The sequence below is a fragment of the Equus asinus genome, chromosome 18, assembly GCF_041296235.1.
Source record: "Equus asinus isolate D_3611 breed Donkey chromosome 18, EquAss-T2T_v2, whole genome shotgun sequence".
Lineage (NCBI taxonomy): Eukaryota > Metazoa > Chordata > Mammalia > Perissodactyla > Equidae > Equus > Equus asinus.
Genome location: NC_091807.1, coordinates 7691342 through 7714292, shown reverse-complemented (window position 1 = coordinate 7714292; position 22951 = coordinate 7691342). Strand labels below are relative to the sequence as shown.

The 22951-nt window shown below is 37.5% G+C and overlaps 1 long non-coding RNA gene across 12 annotated transcripts in view; it reads left to right on the top strand.

Annotated features, from left to right (window-relative positions):
• Positions 1-22951, top strand: part of LOC106848013 (uncharacterized) — a 122879-nt gene that overhangs the window by 32968 nt on the left and 66960 nt on the right. For 6 of the 12 annotated variants that reach the window (XR_011495335.1, XR_011495336.1, XR_011495340.1 and 3 more), the window contains 4 exons: positions 6542-6645; positions 7022-7167; positions 7628-7685; positions 16190-16785. The exons of 1 other annotated variant lie outside the window; for it this stretch is intronic. This is a non-coding gene — a long non-coding RNA (uncharacterized lncRNA). Of the gene's footprint in view, positions 1-6541; positions 6646-7021; positions 7168-7509; positions 7686-11975; positions 12179-16189; positions 16972-22951 lie in introns of those variants that run through there. 5 more of the 12 variants (XR_011495344.1, XR_011495337.1, XR_011495339.1 and 2 more) reach the window with 5 other exon arrangements.

The window sequence follows — 22951 nt, the reverse complement described above, 5'->3', positions numbered from 1 at the left end:
TAATGAGTGTTATATAAGTGATTCTTATCGATTAATATAAAGGTGTCTTCTTCATGTAAAGGGGAAAGGCAATTTTCAAGTAAAGTTTACTTTAGTTTAAACCAGACATAATTTGGAAACTAAATAGTCTGGCATAACCCCATCTCCATTCACACAATTCTAAAGCAAGTGTGTGTGTGTGTGTGTGTGTGTGTATGAGTATATATTTGCACACCCTCCAACTCCTGTGGAAATTATGTGTTCATGAGAGGATCAGACATGGATTCTGACATTAATTTCATTCTGATGAAGCTTATTTTCATACAACAATTTTACAACTCTATTTTCCAACTTTATACTAAAATTTAAGTTAGTGCTGGAACTAAATGTGTCAAATCAAAATCAAATAACCCCCACAATCAACCATTGAGTAACTGAATGTATATATTATTCTACAAAAGCAAGTCATATGAACATCCGGAAGCCTCCTCATTAACGCCATCCTTCCAAGTAAAATAAATGCTTCAGCCATATTTATGCATTTACAATCCTCCCCTGACCTCAGGATGAAGTTATAAGTTGTTTCCATTGAAGCCTATACAGATCAATTATTTAGCTTTTTGTGGGTTTCTTTTAAACACAATTACCTGGAGGAAGAAAGATGAGTTTATGAAAGCTTCTAAGGAATTTATGCAAAAAAGAAAAAAATGGTGCCCAGGTTGCTTTTCATTTTCAGAAGGTTTTTTTTTCTCCATATTTAAAGACTGCATTATGCAGTCATTCATTCTGTAAATTAAACCTTTTGATTCCTAGTAACATTATGCAAAGCCAGCTTATTGTACCTATTTGCAAATACACTATATTAGTGAATGCTTTCTTTTTCTTCGCCCAAATTACCAAGATGTGTCACAACATACAAAGGACATTCTAAATGTTACCAAAATAGAAAGTTTTGTGTAAGCTATGATAAGCACAATATACAGCACAGTCACTCCAAGTGCCCAAAGACACGTGGAATTACAATATGAAAAAAAAAGAAGGCACTCTGAAAAAGTTAAAAGCACAATATGTGAATATCACGGAAAAGTCACTCAAGGGCACTTAATCATTGAAACACAAATACTGGATGTGAGGGAAGTTGATGAAAATAGACTTGGGAGAATTTTTCCCAATCTCACCCTTTTCTTGTTCCAAACGTAACTGTCAACACTTCATGTTCCCTGGAACACCCTAAGGTGGGCAAGAGATTTGATGGAACAGATCCTCGGAAACAGAGCAGAGGAACTGTGGCACAGCTGAGTTACTTAGATATTACAGATTGTTTTGTCTCTCTATTTTGAACTGTGACTCTGACATATTAAGCTTTCCTCCTGTGTTCCCTTCATTCTACAACAACTGTATTTACATGGGACACACAAAATCTGAGTGATAGGACAGAACCAGAGGAGAAGGGATGGAATCTACATAGCTAAGATGTTTCCGTATGTCCTTATCTAGTCTTTAACCACTGTCTTTAGTAAATAAAAAATGAAAGTTAAAAAAAAAAGACTTGAGAAAGCCTCATGCTATTTGTGCATAGGGAATGGAGGTTTGCAAGGGGCCAAGAGATCAGGGAGGAGAAGAAAAAGGGAACTGAGTGTGGAAAAGAAAAGAAAGCTCTTTCTTCTGAGAATTTGAGAAGAAAGTAGATGCAGGGGAGGAAGACATTTCCTCTACCCGCTGTGGGTTCGTCTGACCAGAGAACGAATTAAATACGCATGAGACAGAATAGCAGGAGAAAATTAAACAAAGCCTTATAACATGTATACATGGGAGAGGCTCAGGCAAGCTGAGCAACTCACCAAAATGGCTGAAGCCCCCACCTTAAATATCCTCCTCAGCTAAAGACAAAGGAGGATGTTGGGGGTGGAGGGGAAGTTGATCATGGGAGATTACCACACAAGTACAGTAAACAAATGCAGATTTGAGTCCTTGCCTTTGGCATTGATTAAGAGTTTCTAGAGATAAGGTCATTCCCCCTTCTTCCTGGTACAGAGAGGGAGACACCTTTATAGATGAAGATTTCCTTTACAATGTAAATGTATCTTAACAAAGGGTAAGTAAATTCTACTTTTCAGTTGCTTTCCTGTCTGCAGTTTATTAAAAGTAACCAGCCCCAAATAATCCTCATGCCAAAGAGACATATCTTGGGGTGGCCAATTCCAGGCTCCCACATAGACTTACATTGTGTTCTCCATTCTCAAGTGTTGTCCATCTGAAAGTGTGTTGGTAGAGTCAATGTCCTCTCAAACACACACACACACCATGCAGACACAGATAAAATTTATGAGAAAACATTTAATAAGTGTTATCAGACAGCTATTAGTAAAACCAAAACACTTTTCAAGCTCAATAACTATTTACTGTAAAATTTTTATGTTTAAGTGTTATAAATTAACTATTAAGAGACAAAATAAGAGAAACCTGGGCTATTTATCTGTGAAGATGAGGAGACCGCGGAACACTCTAACGTTCACTATTGTTTTTCATGTTACATACGGAGTTTCTATGTCTATAAGGTTTGTCTTCATAGGCGGTTCATTCACTTGCTCTACAGTATTTATGGTTCCCTACTCTCTTGGAGCGCTCACAGCACCTCTCTCCCTCCTCTCCTCACCTCCTTAAACTCTCAGAGACACTGGTGAGGTCCTCTTTTGAGAAGAATGTGAGGAGAAGATGTTTAAACTCAGAATATGAGATTTACATTATACTTGGGAATAGCGTGATAGTAAAAAATATAAGTTCATAAGCAAATTACTGATGGTTTTAGGATCGTCAGAATTTTTTTTTTTTACAGATTGTGTATGTGTGTGTGTGATTTCAGTATAGTTTAACAATGATATTATAAATGTTCAAACTTAATTTGGCCTTAAAAAGATGTTTTTGTCTCTGGAGAAACAAATAGTGTTTTGGGATGAAAGTAGATCCTAGGTAGAGGTGTTACTTGGGTTCTGCAAGTTGGCCTAGGGACCCTTATCTTAATGCACTTGTTCAATGCTAACTTAAGGGAGATGCACAAATAAATTTATACCAGAAAAGCTGCCTTCGATGATATATATACAATTGATGGAGAGAAGGCAAATGAAAGAGAAAGATTTTAGTCTCTGGGACACAGCTTGCCAAGATTTTGGTCCCCATAGGCCTGGGTGTGGGCTTGCAAGCCCTCCAGTGGCCAGAGCTGCCTCCCGGCCACCTCAAGCACCCCTGGCCAGTCTTCTTTGATCTTTAGGGGTACCTATCTGTTTACCTTAGAGTGCAGAGCGCAGTACAGATATTACCATTTTAAGATAGGAAAACATTGCCCTAAGGAGCTATGACTTCCTAGGTCGAGGAATTGCTCTGCATTTCTTTTTGTAAAGGAGTAGTCTTTGATTGTACTCCTTGTCATATCTGGGCCTATGTCTATCTGTATTTATATCTATTCTACAAATATTTCTTGGACACACACAATATGCCATACAGCACAAAATAATAAAAATCCAATTTTGATGAATGCTATGCAGACCAGCAAAATAGAAAATGAAAACATAATTTGCAACAAACTGTGACTAGAAATTTTGTCTAATTTATACAATATTGCTATTTTCTATGAAGTGAATGTTTTGATTTTTTTCCCCACAAAATGCATCCCTTCTTTCTTGAGCTGTAACAAGTTCAATTTCCTTGCTCTTCTTCTTCTAAACGTGAAACTTTATTCCTTGTCAGTGTCTATGAAACTGGAGAACAGAAACTGGATTATCTGTTACTCTTAATATTATTGATTTACGAGATTCTCATCCTGGTATTTCTAAGGAAAGAGCCAAAGTATCCTGGTATTTCTGTTTGCGAAGATTCAAAAGCAATGAAGCAAGCTATTTCCCTTGAACGCTGTTATACACGACAAAGGAGCTAACTGCTTAATTCCAGGGGTCTGTTATTATTTGTAAACTGCTTCTTAAATAAGGATACTTCCAGATGCCTCTTGCTCCAGATGGTACCATTTAACTGCCTGTGTTACTCATGAGTGGTTTTCTGCTTTAGCTTTAAACAAATACTTAACACAGCAATTCTGTTATCAAGAATTCTCTCCTAAAATTGGAACAAAATCCTAAAGTGGTACATGAAGTGGCAGCACAAGCAATTTCTTTCAGCATGGGACACATGGGTTAAAAATAAATGAAGCATGAAGGTATCGGTAGGGATGAAACAGAACTATAGCCAAGTGGAAAGAGAAAAGCTCTCTGGGCTTCGTCTGAAGAGCTGAGTGCAAATCCTTGCTCTGCTCCATGTTAGCCTGGTGACCTCGACATCTCTTTCATAGGATTTGTTTGAGGACTAAACAAGATAATTAATATTTTCCAACACTATTTCTGATGGATGGTAATACATGTTACCAGTAAAAAAAAGTTTCTATGGTTGCATCCATTTGAGAAATGTTAAGTTAAACCAAGAAATAGGTTTCTTCAGTGAAAGACTTCTCAGTCTTTAAAATGACTTTAAAAAGGACTTCTCAGTCAATATGTTTTGTGACTCTTGTGTCACTGTGATTCCTAAACTGACTTGGCCCCCAGCCAGCACTCTTGTTGGAAATATATTCAGTGGGACACATTTTGGGAATGCTACTCTGCTCTCTAAAGTACTGTTAAAATGTAAGCTGTTACAAGTTTATATGTAACTGTAGACAGCAATGTGGGAACTGCCTTTTACTCATTTGTGTTCTGGAGACCTTTCCTATCTGACTGTCAAAATTAATCCATTATTAAATACAACATTTTAAAGTAAATTTAGTTAGCAATCATGATCCTTGGTACATCAGATATTTAAAAATAAGCAAACATAAAACAAAACAAAACAATGATATATTTAAGCCCACAGGTTCAAACAACACTGGTTGTACTTTTCAGCTTTATGTTTAAAATCTCACCAGGTATTATGATAATAATTTGACCAGATGTTTGCCTCTTTCATGGAATTTTCACTCTTGAATTTTATTAGTATGGCTTAAACTAAAGCTCTGTGAAAAATTTAATGCTATTTTTGCATTCCTTTTAGTAGTACTTGAAAAATATGAGCGTGTCAGCGAAACAGCCTAAGTACTGGATACACCTCACGTTCAGAACCTAGGGGATACCTGCTTACTCTGCGATCTCTACAACTTACGTACCCTCCAGCCTCAGTTTTTTCATATATAAAGTGGGTATGGTACTACCTACCTTCCAGAATATTTGTGAAGCACAAAGAAGGAAATCATTAGATGAAAGCTTCTGACATGCAGCTGCTACTTTTGAATGACAACGGAAAGTCGTGGATTTGCGTATTTACATGAAGGCATTCCTTGGAGTGGGAATTAGTGTACGACTACAAACGTCCAGTTTTTAAAAATTAGAAACAGATTAATCCTTATTAAAGCAGCTCTAAATAATGATGCAGTTAAATTTCAATTTATATTGCAAAGAATAAAACAGTATCTAATCTGTATATCTGCATATCTGCATCTATGGGAATCTTCGATTAAGTATTTCTTTCTTATTTCTCCTTTATGCCCTTTTGCATGCTTGTGATTACTTAAATCTTACACTGAGATCTGAATTTTAGTAGTTGTGCTCTTAAAATTCAAAACTACCTTATTGCCTCAGTTTATTTTACGTTTGTGATGGTCTCAGGAATAATACAGAGTATATTAATTATTCTCATTTTAAAATTATTCTCTGCATCTTGGATTAACGCTTTCTCCCACTTTTAGTGCCTGCCTCATCAGTCTGCTGACCACTGGCTGTGTGAACCTCATTGGGATCATTGATTCAGGTTATAGGGGCCTCTCCTGAGGTTAGGGGGAGGAGATTTACAGCTGCTTACTGTTTTAAGATGTGTAAGGAGGTTATCTGAGCTCAAGTATTTGTCTACTACCAAAGGAAGTCACCTAAACAAAACACCAGCACCCCCCTGTGTCTTCAGCAGTGATGCCAGAGTCAAGTTTCCTTTTAGAAACCTGTCCTAAGGCTTTATCCTAGAGACAGATATGCCGGCAAATCTGAGCATGGGGCTGGAGTGGCTGTCCTGTGCTCCTTGACTAATTTACACCACTGATTGCACCCACGTTCCTGCTTCTTAGGCTGGACTATTCTGGAGTTCCGATGGGAATACTCACTAGGGAGCAAGCCTCTGTTGTCCCATATTGTACTAAAGTTTACTCAGGTCTGTTAAGTGTTCCTATCTGTCTCCTACTGTGTAGTATATTCAGAAGTTCTTTAACTTTCTGGCCAATGCTACTATGAACTTATTCTAATTTTCTAATTGCTTCTATTTCCCTTTAATAGGATTTTTGTGGGGGAGAAGGAGAGGTAAAGTCCTGTGCTCATCACCCATCTTGAAATGGAAAACCCTAGAATGATTGTGTCTTTCTACTATCATCTTCTACTTTCTTTGAGTCTCTACATGGTCTCAATGAGAGCTTTGTTTTTCACTCTCCTTTTTAAACCTATTTGACTATAGCCACCAATGAATCTTATTTCTCAGCTTTTGGCTTGGTTTATTTCCTCTTCAGAGTTGAACATGCGTCATTCATTCAGTCAGTCATCAAATATTTGTTGAACGCGTCTTAGATACCAGGTGATGAAGAAATACAGACACAGCCTTGCCAGCACAAAGGTAAGCTCCTTCTTTTCTGCAAACACGGAGCAGATTTTCTTATTTTTTCCCATGAGAACAGTAGATCTGTCTTTACCTTTCTGCTTATTTAACCTATTAGCACAGCATATGTCTAGCTTTTGTTTAAAAAATGGCTTATTCTTTGTAAGATAAAAATTTTCATTCTAACTTGGCAACTGAAAAGAAGAATATTTAAGGTTAAATATTAAGCTTCAAATACAACAGCAAATTAAACTGACATTTTAATTTCACTGTCAATACCGTATATGTCGTAGAGACCTTCTAATATAACTGTTGTCATCATGTAGCGTATAACTGATGGCTCTTAGTGCAAGTGGTTATTTTAAATTAAATTATCTGAATTTATTTTTTACAGGTCTCCCAAGGCTTGTAGAGTTAAAGTGCACTTTGCCCATATTAAAGAGGAACTTCCTGATATTAAAATGGAATGAGTTTCCAAGATTGTTTGGAATTCCTTCTCTGCAGAGCTTTCAAAACAATCCATCTTATCGTGTGTCTTTGGTAATTTAAATGTGGTTGTGCTTGAAGGCCAGAGATTAGGGTCCCTTTCAATCTTATGACCTGTGGGCAACTCAGGTTGTTGTATCCAGTAAGTGAAGAGTTTGTGAAAATGCGCATAAAACTATACTGCGCATGTGCAAATGCGTATAGGGGAAGAGAGGGCTTGTTGGTCCTAGAGGTCTGTGTCTCTCAAACTGGGACGTGCATGAGCCCAGGGGGACAGAGTGTCATGTCAGTGTATATCTGAAGCTGCAGGAGACACATGGTGCATCTTCCTGAGAGGTCAATAATCCGAAAAATAGTGCAGAAAAGCATTTTGAATTTTTATTTTATTTTTATTAGAATAAATATGGATGTATCATTAAGTAGAAATCACAAATTCTTGCATTGACTGAAAAAATAAGATAGAAGTCTTAAACAATTTGGACTACTTTGGATTGTTCCTCCCGTGTCTGCCCAGGGTGCTCATCCTCTCTCCTGCTGGACTTTGGTGGCGATGGTCACTGGCTCCTCTGCAGGTAAAAACGTGTGACATAAAACGCTGGTTTCAATTCCTAATTATTATAGCGTGAGTAACGTTTTTAAATGCTAGTAGTTAATTTATCTAAGGATTCAAGAAAAACTTGCTATGAGACTAGCAGATTAGAACTTAATCTTTTAAAATTTGATAAAGGGGAGATGTAAACCAGCCTCAATATACATATGTAATTTGTTTTGACAGATTAAGATATGAACATCTGATTGAAAGTTAATGTCAAAATGCATCAAGCATGCAAAATTGTCCTTAGCACCTTTGTATATCGTGCTATCTGTGGTTAGATAACACCCTAACACCCAGAGGATCCTCTTCCGCATTCTGATTTTACCCAGATTCTCCTTTTTGTGAATCTCTAAGTGAATCTCAAGCCTTTCAAAGCTGAATCTCTAAATGGTACTAAAATACTCTGGAAATTGTGAAGAAGTTTGAGATAAAGTGCATGCATATTCAAATTACTTAAATGACAGCTTTATTTTTAGTTAATTTTCATTTATGGATGCCTCTCAATTTTCTATCAAAACCTAGATATACAGAGCCATGAATTCTGGCTTTTTTTCCCCATTTCTGGCATCTATTTTAGAGACCTCTGCAAATAAAAGAAATCTGTAAATGTGGCTCTTCCTTGTTAACCTCACACCTTTTTTTTTCTCTGCGAAACATGTCTAACACTTAAGTCCAGAGTCAGAGCCAGGGACAGACTCTGAGGAAAGCATGGGCACACTATTTTTCTTGCTTCTTTAGTTTCTCTTTTCCTCCTCTTTAGAAGACTGCTAGGGGAAAAGGTTTAGTTTCCTTGTAGGTTTCCTTTTATTCCCGTGGTGAACTGTAGGCTGATGGGCTCTAAGCTGGTCCTGCTATTTCTAACCTTTTGCCAATAGAAAAACACTGAGATGTACATGGCTCATTTTTAAGCAGCCGGCACACGCGGGGCTCAGTAAAAATAATTTCATGAATAGATACTGGCATCCTTGATTTGAAATCATCAAGGAAGAACCTACAAAAGCAAATATCTGATAATCAAAGTAACCATTCAAACCTCAGAGTTGTAGGCCTTGTTCGGTCTAACCATAGCAGTTCTGGGTTCTTTCTACAAATCCACCATCTAAGGTCATTCGGCCTCTTCTTGGACGTTTTCAGTAAAAAGTATTTCTTTGGATACTTTCAGTGAAAAGTCATTGCCCCAAATAGTCAATCACAGTGGCAAATTTCACTGTGAAAAAGTGTGCTCTTTGGGGCTGGCTGCATGGCCCAGTGGTTAAGGTTCTACACGCTCACTTCGGCAGTCTGGGTATGCGGGTTTGGATCCCGGGTGCGGACCCATTGCACTCATCAGCCATGCTGTGGAGGCATCTCGTCTGCAAAAAGTAGAGGAAGATTGGCACAGATGTTAGCTGAGGACTAATCTTCCCCAAGCCAGAAAAAAACATGAAAAACAAAAAAAAGGGGAAGATTTGTGCCAATCTTCCTCTATTTGTTGTATGTGGGATGCCTCCACAGCATGGCTGATGAGTGCAATGGGTCTGCACCCGGGATCTGATTTTGCTGTTCTATCACAGGCTTAGCTTTCTAGCTACATTTTGGTTAAACTAATACTAACATTTGTTTACATTCTCAGGTGATTCACTATAATTATTATAGATTATCTCATAAGTAGATAGATAATACACATTGATAACTGAGTGTAAGTTCTCTAAAGCCAACTTTTTACCAATTTAAAAAATTCTGATATTATAAGTAAAACATTCTTAAAATTAGGTTAGTTTCCATCTTCATATTCTTAAGATAATCTTCCATATTTTCAGGGAAAAAAGAAAACTTCAATCTTTTATAAAAGTAAAAACCTAAAGATTTCGTAGCAGAATAGTAAACACAAAACCTATTTCTTTAAAGTGTCATCATATTTAATGAATGCAACTCAAAAAAATACGATAAAGTGGTATGAACAGAAGAGATTGTGTGATGTACCAGAACCTAGAGTAATATGTTACGGAAAGATAGAGACAAGGAACCAGGGGCAGAAATGAAATGAAGAAGGAAGGACTAAAGGTGTTGGGAGTTGGGGGATGGGGTTGCAAAGGTAGATTAGGCTGAGAGTAGAGAAGATACCATATATTTTATTAAAGATTAGTCCTTTTTATGCAGCAGGAGTCACTGAAGACTTTTTCAGCAACTGAGTAATCTGAAACAATTATGTTTTATAAGAGAACACTGGCAGTTTTGTGGGTTGTATTGGAGAAGCGAAAGACAGACGGCAAGGTGGCCAGTAATGAGTACTTTACAATGCCGTAGCCAGATCAAATTGCATTGAAGTTTTAAGAAGTGCCAGTGGAAGTCGAAAGAGAATAAAGCAGATTTGGCAATCTACATAAAGATGGTAGCTAAAACATAAAAATGCAAACAAACAACAAACAAAATCATCAAGGGAGTTTGTGTAGAGAAAATATACCTTGGTCAAAATCGTAGGATGAAGAGAAGAAAATTCAAGAAGAGGCTCTTCAATGTCAAATGTCAAGAATGAGAAAGCCAAGTAGCGTATATTTTATTTGAGCAGGACTCTGCTTAAGCTTCTTCATAAATATGCCATATTATTTTATTTAATATTTTGAGTTGATTTCTTTATTTAAACTTATTTTTTAAAGCTATGTATTCCTTTTATAAATAGGAAAACCACACATAGAAGGTAACTATAAAATAAACAGAAAAATATTAATACCAAATAAGAGAATATTACGTATCACTGAAAACTGACTTTTACACAGTCAGTGGTTCATGTACTGCACTTTGTGAAATACAGGACTAGGAAAAGCCACTCTAGATATATAGTGAAGACTTAAAGGAGATGGATTTTGAGGAAGAGAATTAGCTCGAGGAGACAACTAATAGCTTGTGAGCAGACCAGCTCTCCTGGCTTGTCCTTGAACTGAACTGTAGGATCGAGGACGGAGGATGTAACTTTGAAGGATAAGAACTGAGTGCTTCCTGATGCTTAAGCATGGAATTTGGATATTAGCATCAGAATATCTGAGACATCATAACTTTCTCCTTTCAAACATGCTGCCGAATTTTGCATCCCATTTGGTTATATCTCTAATAACGTAATTTTCTATCACCATTGGGAGATTTGTCTTCTTAAAGTTTCTTCCCCTAAACAACAAATGAAAGAGTGGTCCAACAGAAGGCAAGTAAATCTATAACTAAAGCAATAACTGTATTGAAAGAAATTGGTTTTCTTTATTTAGTGTTGGAGAATGCAATTAGAGTAAAAGAAATTTTTCTCAAATCACTTTTTCTCTCTTTTTAAATCCAAGTTGCTTCCCGTGGAGAAATAACCTCTCTTTTTATGGTTGTTTGTAAAGTTGAAGGAAGGAGGGCTCCTTCCTGGCAAAAGGATATGCTGTAATGTACATGTCCTTCCAAATGTTAACAATTTATTTAGATTTGCAAAGAAATTGTCTTTATACAACGAAAACCTCTCAGGAAGTCCAATTGCTTATTTGTTTGTTCTTTCAAGTGAAACAAATCATCATTAAAAAGGTTCAGCTTCAAATTAAGACCTTTTAGAAGCATAGAGGGACTTGCTCACAAAAGTTCAAACCCCTTAGAAAACGGCTCATTGCTGCCTCAGAGAAAGAGAAAAATAGCTACTGATGAGATTTAAATCATTCTCTATCTTCCCTTTCATTAATTTTAAACATAATTCATAGGCCATTATGCTCTGGAAATCAAAAGAATTATTCCATATTGTAGCCCACCATTTTTCATCATTATACACGCACAATGTCCAATTCACCCCACTCATTCAAAATGGCGCTTAAAGCAGGCAGAAAAGATTAACTTCAACACTTACATTTGGCTTTAATTCATAGCTTTCTAAAGAGTTTTACTAGTCTAAATATGTATTTACACAATAGAATATGATGAGTCATTCCTAAAATGTAAACATACTAGTTTTAAAAATTGCTTAAATATGTCTTTCTGCCCGAGCTTCTCTCAGGATATTCCTATGAGATGCACAGCAATAACTCCCTAATATTTGAATCACTCAACTTATCAGTACTTTGCAAATAATAAAAAAAGAGTGGGCAAGAGGTAGAGATACCTCTCAAAGTAGTCAAAATATTGTAATCCTTCATCTTTCTTGATGAAGGATAGTCATAGGGGCGCTGGCCCTCATTTCAGAGGGAACCACTTTCAATCTATTCTGAATAAGCTTTTTTTTTTCCTGCTTTATCTCCCCAACCCCTCCCTGTACACTGTTGTATCCTTCTAGTTGTGGGATGTGGGACGCCGCCTCAACGTGGCCTGAGGAGCTGTGCCATGTCCGCGCCCAGGATCCGAACCCGGGGCCGCCACAGCGGAGCACGTGAACTTAACCACTCAGCCACGGAGCCGGCCCCTGTTCTGACTAAGCTTTTAAGGGTGTTAGCAGGTTACTGTTTAAAATCTCTAATATAATAAAACACCTGGGCAGATATTTCAGAGAATAAAAGTGTTTACTTTCTATAAAGAGAAATGTAGCTCAGCACATTGGCTTTTATTTTTGGCTAGACACACATTTCACTACATCATCACTCTCTCTTTGCTTTTTAACAGTCTGCTGCACGTTAAAAACACCCTAAATTTTATTTTCTGTTGCTAGTGAGAGTCCTGATGAGTACTCTTTGGGGGCCAGGGTCAATGTCATCCTATGTCTGAGGTTTGTATCTCTGCTTGACGTGCCACTGCCAGTTCCAAATTTGATCCAAGATCAAGCGGAAGTGACTTAGGATGGCAGTGTCTATAGTTCAGATATAGAAAGAAAGGAAGCAGAGTAACAAGACTTATCTAGTCTCCAATCTCTTTGTTATTAAGGACACCTATTTCTACTGTGGGGCAGTCTAATCCAAACATTGTCCCAAGTAATCCATTTTCTAAATGCTGCCTGCTATATCTCTGTCTTGAGTATCCTCTTAGAAGTTCTATAGATGCCTGTTTAACTTGTTTGACCTTGGAAGACTCCCCAACTGCCACTCTCCCCCACCTCCTTTGTAACATTAAACACAGGCTGGTTTTTCTAGGAAAGAGACTTTGAGATGCACAACTTTATGGGGGAAGTTTACTGGGACATGTTTTCAGATAAATAGTTATTGGAGAGTGAATGAAGCAAGGCTGGATGGAAGGAGAAGTTGAACTGAGAGGCAATCACAAAAAAGGCCTCAGCGGGTCTCACAGGAACTCTGGAGCTGGGATGTCCCTTCAGACGTGTCTGGCATCAAGGCAGGAGGGAGTCAACTAATGCCTTGGTTAGGAGCATTCAGTGCTTAGCCTTCTACAATTATCAGACCAGACTTGGTATCAGATGTCAAGTTTAGGCAAGAATTGTATCAGAAAGTACTTTTTCAGAAATATTTGTGTTGGGGCCGGCCCGGTGGCACAGCGGTTAAGTCTGGACGTTTGGCTTCTCGGCGGCCCGGGGTTCACCCGGATGTGGACATGGCTCTGCTTGGCAAAAACCATGCTGTAGGATGCGTCCCATATATAAAGTAGAGGAAGATGGGCATGGATGTTAGCTCAGGGCCAGTCTTCCTCAGCAAAAAGAGGAGGATTGGCAGCAGTTAGCTCAGGGCTAATCTTCCTCAAAAAAAAAAAAAACAACGAAATATTTGTGTTGATACATCCAGGGCCTTAGGCTTCTGCCTCCTTATCAGAAGGGTGTTAGAATTTAATAATTTTGAAAAATATTTGTCGAGGGTCTATGAATTAGATGTGTGGTATAAATGTCATCTCAGTTAATACTGAAAGCCAGGCATTGTATTTTTCCTATTTTATAGATAAGGAAATTGATCCTAAGTGTGATCAAGTGAGATGCCAAGGCTCACACAATTAGCAGGCTTGCATGCAAACCTATGTTTGCCTGCTCAGTGGTGGCACTGTGCTCTTTTATAGACTCTGGGGAGAGGATTTGGATGGGAGACAGATGCAAAGTCTAGAATTGATCTGATTATGAAGTAAGGGTCTACAATCAAGGCAGGGGGCAAAGAGGCGTATTAGGGATCTCCAGAGAAACAGAACAAATAGGAGAGAGAGCGCGCGTGCATGAGAGATTTATTAAGCAATTATGGAGCTCAGAATTTCCGCAATCTGCAAGCTGGGGACCCTAGAAAGCCAGTGGTATAAATTAGTATGAGTCTGAAGACCTAAGAACCAGGAAAACCAGTAGTGCAAATCCCAGTTGGAGGCTGGAAAAGATGTTCCAGTCCAAGTAGTGAGACGGGAAAAAAGGGACGAATTCCTCCTTCGTCTGCTGTTTGTTCTATGCAGGCTCTCAATGGATTGTGTGATGCCCACCCACATTGGGGAGGGCAATCTACCAATTCCACTGGTTCAAACGCTAATCTCATCCAGAAACATCCTTGGAGACACACCTGGAAATAATGTTTAATGTGGGCACCCCTCAAGTTGACACTTAAATTAACCATCATAGATGGTAAAACTGTTCATATCTCGGAAAATCCACTTTTTCAAGCCTTTAGATACTCTGGTAATTGATGAAAACACTTAAAAATTTAATATGCTTGAAGAAGATTAAGACATTTTACATTATTAAGGGTAATAATACCAACTAGGAAGAATCAAGTACCTAATGTATTCCAGTCCTGCGTTAATTACTTTAGACATATCATTTTCAACATGAATATTATTATTATTATTTCCATGTTTAAGGTGAGAAATTTAGAGAAATTAAATAACTTTCCCATGGCTATGTTACTAGTAAGCCAGGTCTAGAATTAAAATCCAGACTGTCTTACTCTAAAATTGGAGCCACTATTCTACATAGTTTCTCAATGATCTCTCTGAAGTGTAGACGTGTCAAGATGCAAAATTGTTCATGTACGGGTCTGCCATGAAAACCCGGATTAGCCCCTTCTGGAGTCACTGTAATTTTGGGAGGCAATGCTCACTCTTCCTACCTGTGCTAGATACTTCTTTTGTCAACTTGCTTAAGTTGGGAATGCCATTTCTTAGAAAGCCTTCCCTGTGCCAGGCTGGAATTAGCCAAAAAAGAAACTTGTACGAAATTTGAGAGGTTGAAGTGAGGCAGCAACCATTGTTCTCTACAGTTGTCATGGTTAGTCACAGAGGTGTTGGCTGGTCCCAGCTTGTCCCCTCTCTGCTCCACGTTGAATCTAGCGCTTCTTCCTGACTGTTGACCCTGGTGACCAATGTTTCACCAGTTTCTTGGATGGATACTCAGAAAAGCAGACCTTTCTGTAGCCTTTTCCACTAGGTACTTTTTTTGTGGTCTTGTTTCAGAAGCTGGATGTGCCTGGCCTCTTAGATCAATGAGTTGGTGATGCTTCTGATCTTCTAAGCTTCTCTTTCGGATCTTCACTACCCCAGTCTTTCCCGTTTGTGTGAGGCCTAATTCCTATAATAAATCCATTATCCCATGTCTATAATTGTTTAGCTTCCCTCACTGAATGCTGAGTGATACAGAAATTAGTACATGGGAGTAGGTGCTATCATAACAAAAACCTAAACCATGAGATTTTGGGGGCAAGGAGTAAGACTCAAAAATATCTATAGAACACTTGCAAACTTCTTAAGAAATTTTCCTAGAAAACATACCATGAAGTCAGACCCAAAAGGGCAGAGGTCAAACTGAAAAAGAGCCTGTGGGCTCAAAATTTCTACAGGGAGGAAGCAGGCTGAGAGAGCTTCTCAGATGAAAGTATGGACTATTTTTTTGTGGAAAAGGGACGATATCTCAGAGGGAGGTCCCAAGATCCCAGAGAGTGAACCCAGCTGAGAACAACATATTATGGAACCATTGCTAGGGAGCAGAACTGGGGACTAACCAAGAAACGTTCACTGCTCGTGGTGAAATCAGGGGACCTGAAAACATGTTCTCACGTTTTCATGAGAAAACATAAATACACTTATTTAATTTTATTCTTTTCTTTTCTCCTCTCTTCCCTTCCCTTCTCTTCCTTTCCTTCCCTTCCCCTATCCTCCTTTCCCCACCCCTTTCCTGTCCTCTCTTTCCTCCCTTCCTTCCTTTAGTTTGCCCAGTTGTAGTTTTGGAATTACTATGAACTCATGACTATGATTTCCATCTTCCTCCTTTGTGAACAGAAGTGTCTATTGTAGTTATTTTGTCCCTGTCTCACCACTGGATGTTGGTTATGCAAGCATCAGATAAATTGTATATTTAAGTTCAAAGTTTGTTAGATTAAAAGGAGTTGCATCTGATGAGCCTTATCCATATCTGGGCATAATTTAAATGATGAGATCTTGTACTTTGAGCCACCAAATGCCATGGTTGGATAAAACTTTGAGGATCTTATTTGGAGATGAGTGCAGTTTGCATGTGTGAGAAATGTGAATTTTGACCAGGAAAATATTCCTCCCAAGCCTAGATATGCCACTCTTCTTATCAAGAAGCAAAATCTATTTCCCTCTTCTTGACTCTGGGCTGCACTTATAACCTTCTTTACTTCCTAGAATGCAGAGGAAATGATGCTGTGCCAGTTTTGCACTCAGGCCTTGACAGGCCTAGCACCTTCTACTTTGCGTTTGTGGAGCCCTGAACCACCATGTAAGATGTCTGACTACTCTCCTGAGAGAGAAGCTCAGCACTCCCCAGCCGTTTCAATCAGCCCAGCAAATATGGAATGGAGTCATCTGGGAGAGTCCAACTCCAGCAAAGCCCCTGGCAGAATGCAGCTTCATGAGGGACTCCAGCCAGGTGGAGTGGAAAACAGCCTAGCTGATCCCAAACAATCCATAAAATTGTGAAAAATAACAAATCATTACTGTTTTAAGCCACCAATTTGGGAATAGTTTGTTGTGCAGTAAGTGATAACTGAAAGACTTACAAATAAATGAATGAAAGAAGGAAGGAGTCGATGACTGATTAGAACAAAAGATTCTGTAAATAGAAGTAGATTATAGTCCCTACTATGTCACTGGGTGCGTTACCACAAAGGTGTGTTACCCCTTCCTCCTACCTGGCATCTTCTGTGAAGTCTTACACCTGTGATGGCCTGCGGACACCAAGGTGCCATGGAAAGGTTCCGAATCTTTGTATGTGTTAAGATAAAAATGAGGAAGAAAAAAGAGTGTTGTTGACTAGTCCCCCCAAATTTAGATCAGAACAGCTTTCTCCTTTTCTACCTCTTTTCAGGGCAATGTCATGCCCATTACTTTTTTTTAAAACCCTTGATGTTTACTAAATATTGAAGTTACTGAAAAAAATGAGATAGGGAAAACTAAAGCAATAAAGGAAAAGACATGGAAAGTCAAACTTTCGTGCTGAGGGAAAAAGTATTTCTAAGACAATAGTTAAAACAAATTCAAAGGATCTAATACACTAAAACTATCAAGATATCATTGAAGGACTTCATGTCAGCATGCTGTGAATAAAGTAAATGAAAGCATTGGAATAGAGGCAAAGTGATGGAGAAAGTTGACTTCGAACAGAGGATCAGTTGCCTTTGGGCTGAGATTTTGCGTTTGAAACTGGTTGTTTGTGTCTTGGTATCTCAGTGAGTAGAGTATGTAAATGACAGAGATAAGGAAATAGTAAGGAGGAAAATAGATAGACTTTATAGATACCACTAAAAAAGCAATAACGAGGAATGATTTAACAAAATTCAAAGGTTTCAGATCATTTGAGAGCCTGAAACAGCAGATGGTAAGTATAGTTCAATTCAGACAGACATAAAAATAAGATGCATAGCAACAGAGAACTACAAAAGAAGGCTGTGGAAACACACTTCAATGGACTAATCACACAGTCCGCCAACCAGAATACATTCGAAAACTTTTAACTATCAGCTCAGTGCAAAGAAACAGTCTTCTAAGATGAAGGCCAGAATAAAAAAGTGCCTTAGGTTTTCAGTCTTAACTGTTGAGGGAGGAGCAGAGAAATGGGGATGAGAAAAAGACTTAGCGGTAGGAAAAGATGAAGATACTTTCCAAAGCATGAGATTCTCAGTCACAAACTTCAGAGGATTTAATTTTCTCCCTGGAAATAAGAAAGCATTTTAGTAGGTGCATTAGCATATTTAATAGGGTACATTTTAGTACCTTACGTAAGAGAGTTTCTAAAAATAGCCAGGAGAGCTTTTTTCCCAATTGGAAATGAGGACTATGCAGTCTGTAAACTAACAGTTGTTTACACTGATGGCCTTAGTGACAGAGGAAGAGCCATATACTTTGGTATGGCTGAATTGGCTGGAATCTTTCAAAGCATCAGTTTCCATGTGGTTTCTGTATTTGGACAGGCACTTCTCATAGAGGAAGCTTGAGTGGCACATTAAAGCCTTCACTCTCACTCTGTTAAGAACAAAAATCTCTCATTAGCCTGTTCTACCAGGTTCCACAATTTACTCAGAGACAACAGATTTGGTCCCTCTAGCCACAGCATTTTCAGTTTGTTAGTAGATTGACAATCACATTTTTTTCTTATTACCCTTAACAAATATTTTGGAACAAAATGGAACAAGCTCATGCTATCTTATCTTTCTTTAGAGACAGTTTTGACACTAGCAGTCATGTTATTTATGTGTTTCTGAATTAACTTGAGATGTCATTGTGCATTTATGGGTGGTGGTTTTGGACTGAACTCAAAATTATCCTATCTGGGACATCTAAAACCAAGACATTGAGGGGGGAGATAGATAAAGATATGTCTTGGGAATATGAAAGATTTTAAGCCAGAAAAATCTTGAATGGATGTCTATGGAAATATCTCTTCAATATTTAAAGATACAGTAGTCACCAAAATATGTTATAGGTATATAAAATGGACTGCTGTCTAAAGTTCAGAGATTAAAGCTGATGGTCTCTAAAGAACTCCTCCAAACTGATTCTTCTTTATTTTGCATTTCTTTTGGTAAGAGTTTAATTGCCACTAGAATTATTTTCAAGTTAAGAAGATAAGAGGAGTGACTTTTTAAACTTCAAAATGAACTTCCCTGCTATGAATGACTATATTTTCCAATATGAAAGTTTTCACAATGAAATCATAAACTTTTAGTGTACTTTGACTCCCTGCTTTATGCCTCATCCATCTGCCACATAAGTGTATTCGAGCTGGCACGCTGATAACAGCTAGCATGCATACTGCATGCAGTTTTAAAATTACTACTTATAATACAAACTGAAACAATATAGATATGTTTTTAAATTTATTCCTGTGTAGCAAAAAATAGAAATGGCCAATAACAAGAAATCTAATTTTAGGATCTTTAAATAAAATATATTTGGGATTACTAAAGATTATTTGCTTAATTAAAAAAATAAAGTTAGCTTAAGTTCTCTTGGTGAATTTCTCTTTCCTTTAGTTGGCGTGTTTGTACAAGTAACTCTTGCTTTCCCCATTAAAAAGACTGTGACCATGACTTCACCAAATGCAGGATGCCTGTTATTCATTTTTCCATCCTCTGTGCCCAGAACAGTGCTTATAGATGGTGGGCTAGCAAAGATTTGTGGAAGAAATACATAAACCATAATTCAGTACTTCCCAATGGATTCAAATAATGTTATAAAATCAAGATAAATAACCAAATCAAAATTAAATTCACTAAGAATTTTATTTCACTTAAAATTTTATTATATTTCACTTTTCTGAGAACAGAGAGAGGGTCACAGAAAATCAGAAGATTCTAGGCAGCTACATTTTTTAAAAGATCAAGAGCCACTGAATTCATAGAGTAACAGAAAGCTATATTTAGAAGTAGACTTAAAATATGACAGTTCATGACATGGTGTTTATTAAGGACCACACTTCACACGCGGGAATTGACTTTTTGCTCTAGCATGCCTTGCCTTGCTCCTCCTTTATATAGAACAAACAAAAATGCTTTTGTACATGACGCTATGGCAGAGTTTCTCAATTTGATTCTCTGATGTAGTTATAAAAAGGCTGTTAGTAGTTTTCTACTGCATAAGTTACCATTTCAATATTGATATAAGCTAAATGTAAAATTGGCATCAACAGTGCATTATATTTCTGAAAACTTATTCTTAATTATTGTTGCTGTTATTTTCGTGATCATACCCCCAGCAACCATGTAATATTTTCCTTGTGGATTACCATTCTCATGCTCTCTTTGACTGATGGTAGAAATAGCTAACTGCCCAACAAAACATTTTTTCCCATTCTTTCATAGTAGATTTGTTGCTGGGAATGTGGCTGCCCTGCTAGAAAGCATATTTCTTAGACTCCCTTACAGCTGGATATGGTCCTATGGCTACATTTTCACAAATAGAACGTGACCAAAAGTGAAAGTGACACTTTCAACTATGAGTCTTAAAATATTAGGCATGTGAATTCTTTATAGTTTCCCCGTCCTATGAGCTGCAGTGTGGTCACTTGTGGGATCAAGCTGTGACCATAAGGAGGAGAACAGCAGCTTAAGTGATGGTAGAATCACCATGTAAGGACTTGGGTCCTGAATGACCTTGTGGAGCAGAGCCGCCTGCTTGCCTGTACTGCTTACTTGGATCTATTACATAAGAGAAAATTGAATGTGCATTTTGAAGTCTCTATATTTTGGAGCATCTTCATTACAGCAGCTTAGTCTTCACTCTAACTAATGCAGTTGGACCCAATGGTTTTCACTCACCCTGGTCCAGAATGAAACCAAACTATAGTTCATTACTTTAGATGCTGGCACTTCTCTTTGGAAAATGAAAGTCAGCATGTCTAATTTTATCTTCTGATAGGTGCATCATCTTATAGGTGATATGTTTAGTTAAACAGTATAAAAACAATATCCCAGTTCATAGTGACTATTAGATAGAATTTCAGACCAGGTTGAAGTAAAAATATTCGGGATATTTAACAATTATTAGGTGCTGTGTACAAACAAATTCCATCTTGTAGGATACTGAGAGTTCCCGCTTTACACAGTGCTGCTCTCCATCAGTGATACTAACAGATAAAAGCCAAAAAGGGCCTTGGAGCTTTCAGGACCTCTGCTGCATTTACCCTAGAGCCTCTAGATGACCCCTGGCTGCACAATCTAACATTAGCTGTCAATTCCACTTTGTATGGGCTGATGCATGGGGTACTTCTTCTCCAACTTTAAATAGACAGGTATGCAGTTCATTCAATAATGTACGCATTCATTCAACAGATGTGTGTTAGGGGAATGAATGAACAGCATTTACCAGGAGTTTACCGTGAGTTAGGCACTATTCCGTTACCCAGAGATTCAATGATCAATGAAAGAGACCAGGTTGCTGCCCTCTTGGAGCTTACGTATCAACCAGCAGAGACATGAACATATAAGTAAACAAATAAATAAATAAAGCTATTCAGATCTCAATGGATACTATGAAGGAAATGACAACAGGTAGTGACTCAGTGGGGAGGAGAGTTCTTTAGATGGGGGCCCAGGTGGGTGTGGGAGAGCTGGGCAGGGAGCGTTCTAGGCAGAGAGGACACTAGGTGCTAAATCCTTGGGGGAATTTACATTCATCTTTGGATGCTACGTATATGCTATTTGTCTAATTTATTATAGAATAATAAATAGCATACTAGTGATGGAAAAATAAGGATTGATAGTTGTATGGAGAGTCTAAATTAAAATATTGAGACCTTTATCTTCACTTGGTGTAGTATTAGATGTCATGTGAATCAGGTATGCAGATTTCATAATTCCTGGCAAAGGGTTATCATCCAAAGTAGATTCAAACAAGGGATCTTGCTCAGCATAATAGATTATTTTATTTTATTTATATTATTTTTAATGCTAATTTCAGGTGCTGTTAAGTATAATTTTGTGTGGTTTGGCAGGTATCATTAGGATGTAACTGTCTTTGACTAATAAAATCTCATTAATTGTTGTGACTTTATTTTCAACTGAGTGTACGAACAAGGGTTGGAATGATTGACTAATAAAAAGTTGAAGACGTGTGATGTTTAGGTGAGTAATCTAATAGACAAAAATATAATTAAGTAACATAGAAAGTAACTTAGCAAAAGGAAGAAAATCTGAGGTGTCTCTTCATCAATACATATCAGGAATTGTTGAAAAAATACTGGAAATACCTAAACTGTTTTTCTGTATAAATTTCCCAAACTCTGAACCTTAGTGCTTCTGAGCATAAACCTATTAAAATATCACAAGAAAAGTAATCAGTATCTTGTAGAAACTAGTAAGGACAATTTCACTGTTGAGTAGAATATCTGTGACCTGGAAAACAATTTAAGGATTAAAAAAGAAATGACTCTCAATAGTTCTTTTAATAAGTTCAGGTAAACTGAAAATCAAGTATGCAATACAGCTCTTACCTTACCTCTATATCTTGTCTGCAATGCATGAAAAAATCAAAATGATATTTGCAATAATACAACATGAGCCAGTCTATGAAATTTAATGTCCCAAAGAAGATTCAGCATGCCTGAACAAGAGTACAATGAAGAAAAGTTACTGTAATTATGAAACTTATGACCATTAAGTTATTTATGTTGTATACATTTGCTGCATCTTTTTGTAAATCTTTAAATAAGCAATCTAAGAAAATAATTTTCTGGGAAATGACTGAGATAATCGGAGATAAGAAATTAAAATGAATTATTTGGCAGCCACTGTATAGTCACATTAGATTCCATTTTACTATTGAAATTGCCTCTAAATTGTAAGCAGTTAGAAAACACTTTCTCAAATGATCAACATCTATTTCCAAAAGTGCAGTTATGGATGGTATGCATAGTTACAAATCATCGTGGACTACCTTCAAGAATCAATTCAAGGAGAAGCATTCAGACAAACAGATACCTTTTAATAAGTCAAGTTCCAGCTGTGAACTTCAAGGCAATCATAAGAAATAAATATAAAGTGTCCAGGCACAATACAAAATAAATAAGTCCTATAAAACTGAAAATTTGCAGAGTTCTAAATCCTCAGGAATCCACAGGATGTCCACAAATGCATTTAGAGGGCAAGACTTTCAGAGCTAACATAAAATCTGACTTATTATCTTTCTGTAATTTAATACTTCCTCTTATAAGAATCCTAAATAGAGGGTAGCTAGAATTGCTGAATTAATCTAAACTTCTTTTCCATCAAAAGTTCATTACAAGTGCCCTTGGCTCTGTTCTCATCTCCTTCATCCCTGCGCATCTCTCCTGCATGACTTCAAAGAGAACTCTCCACACAGGAGATAGGAAAGGGAGGTGAGCCGATGAGAACAGGGCCACCTCTGTTAAAAGAGAGGCTTAATTAAGTACATATTTGAAGAGTGCCTTTG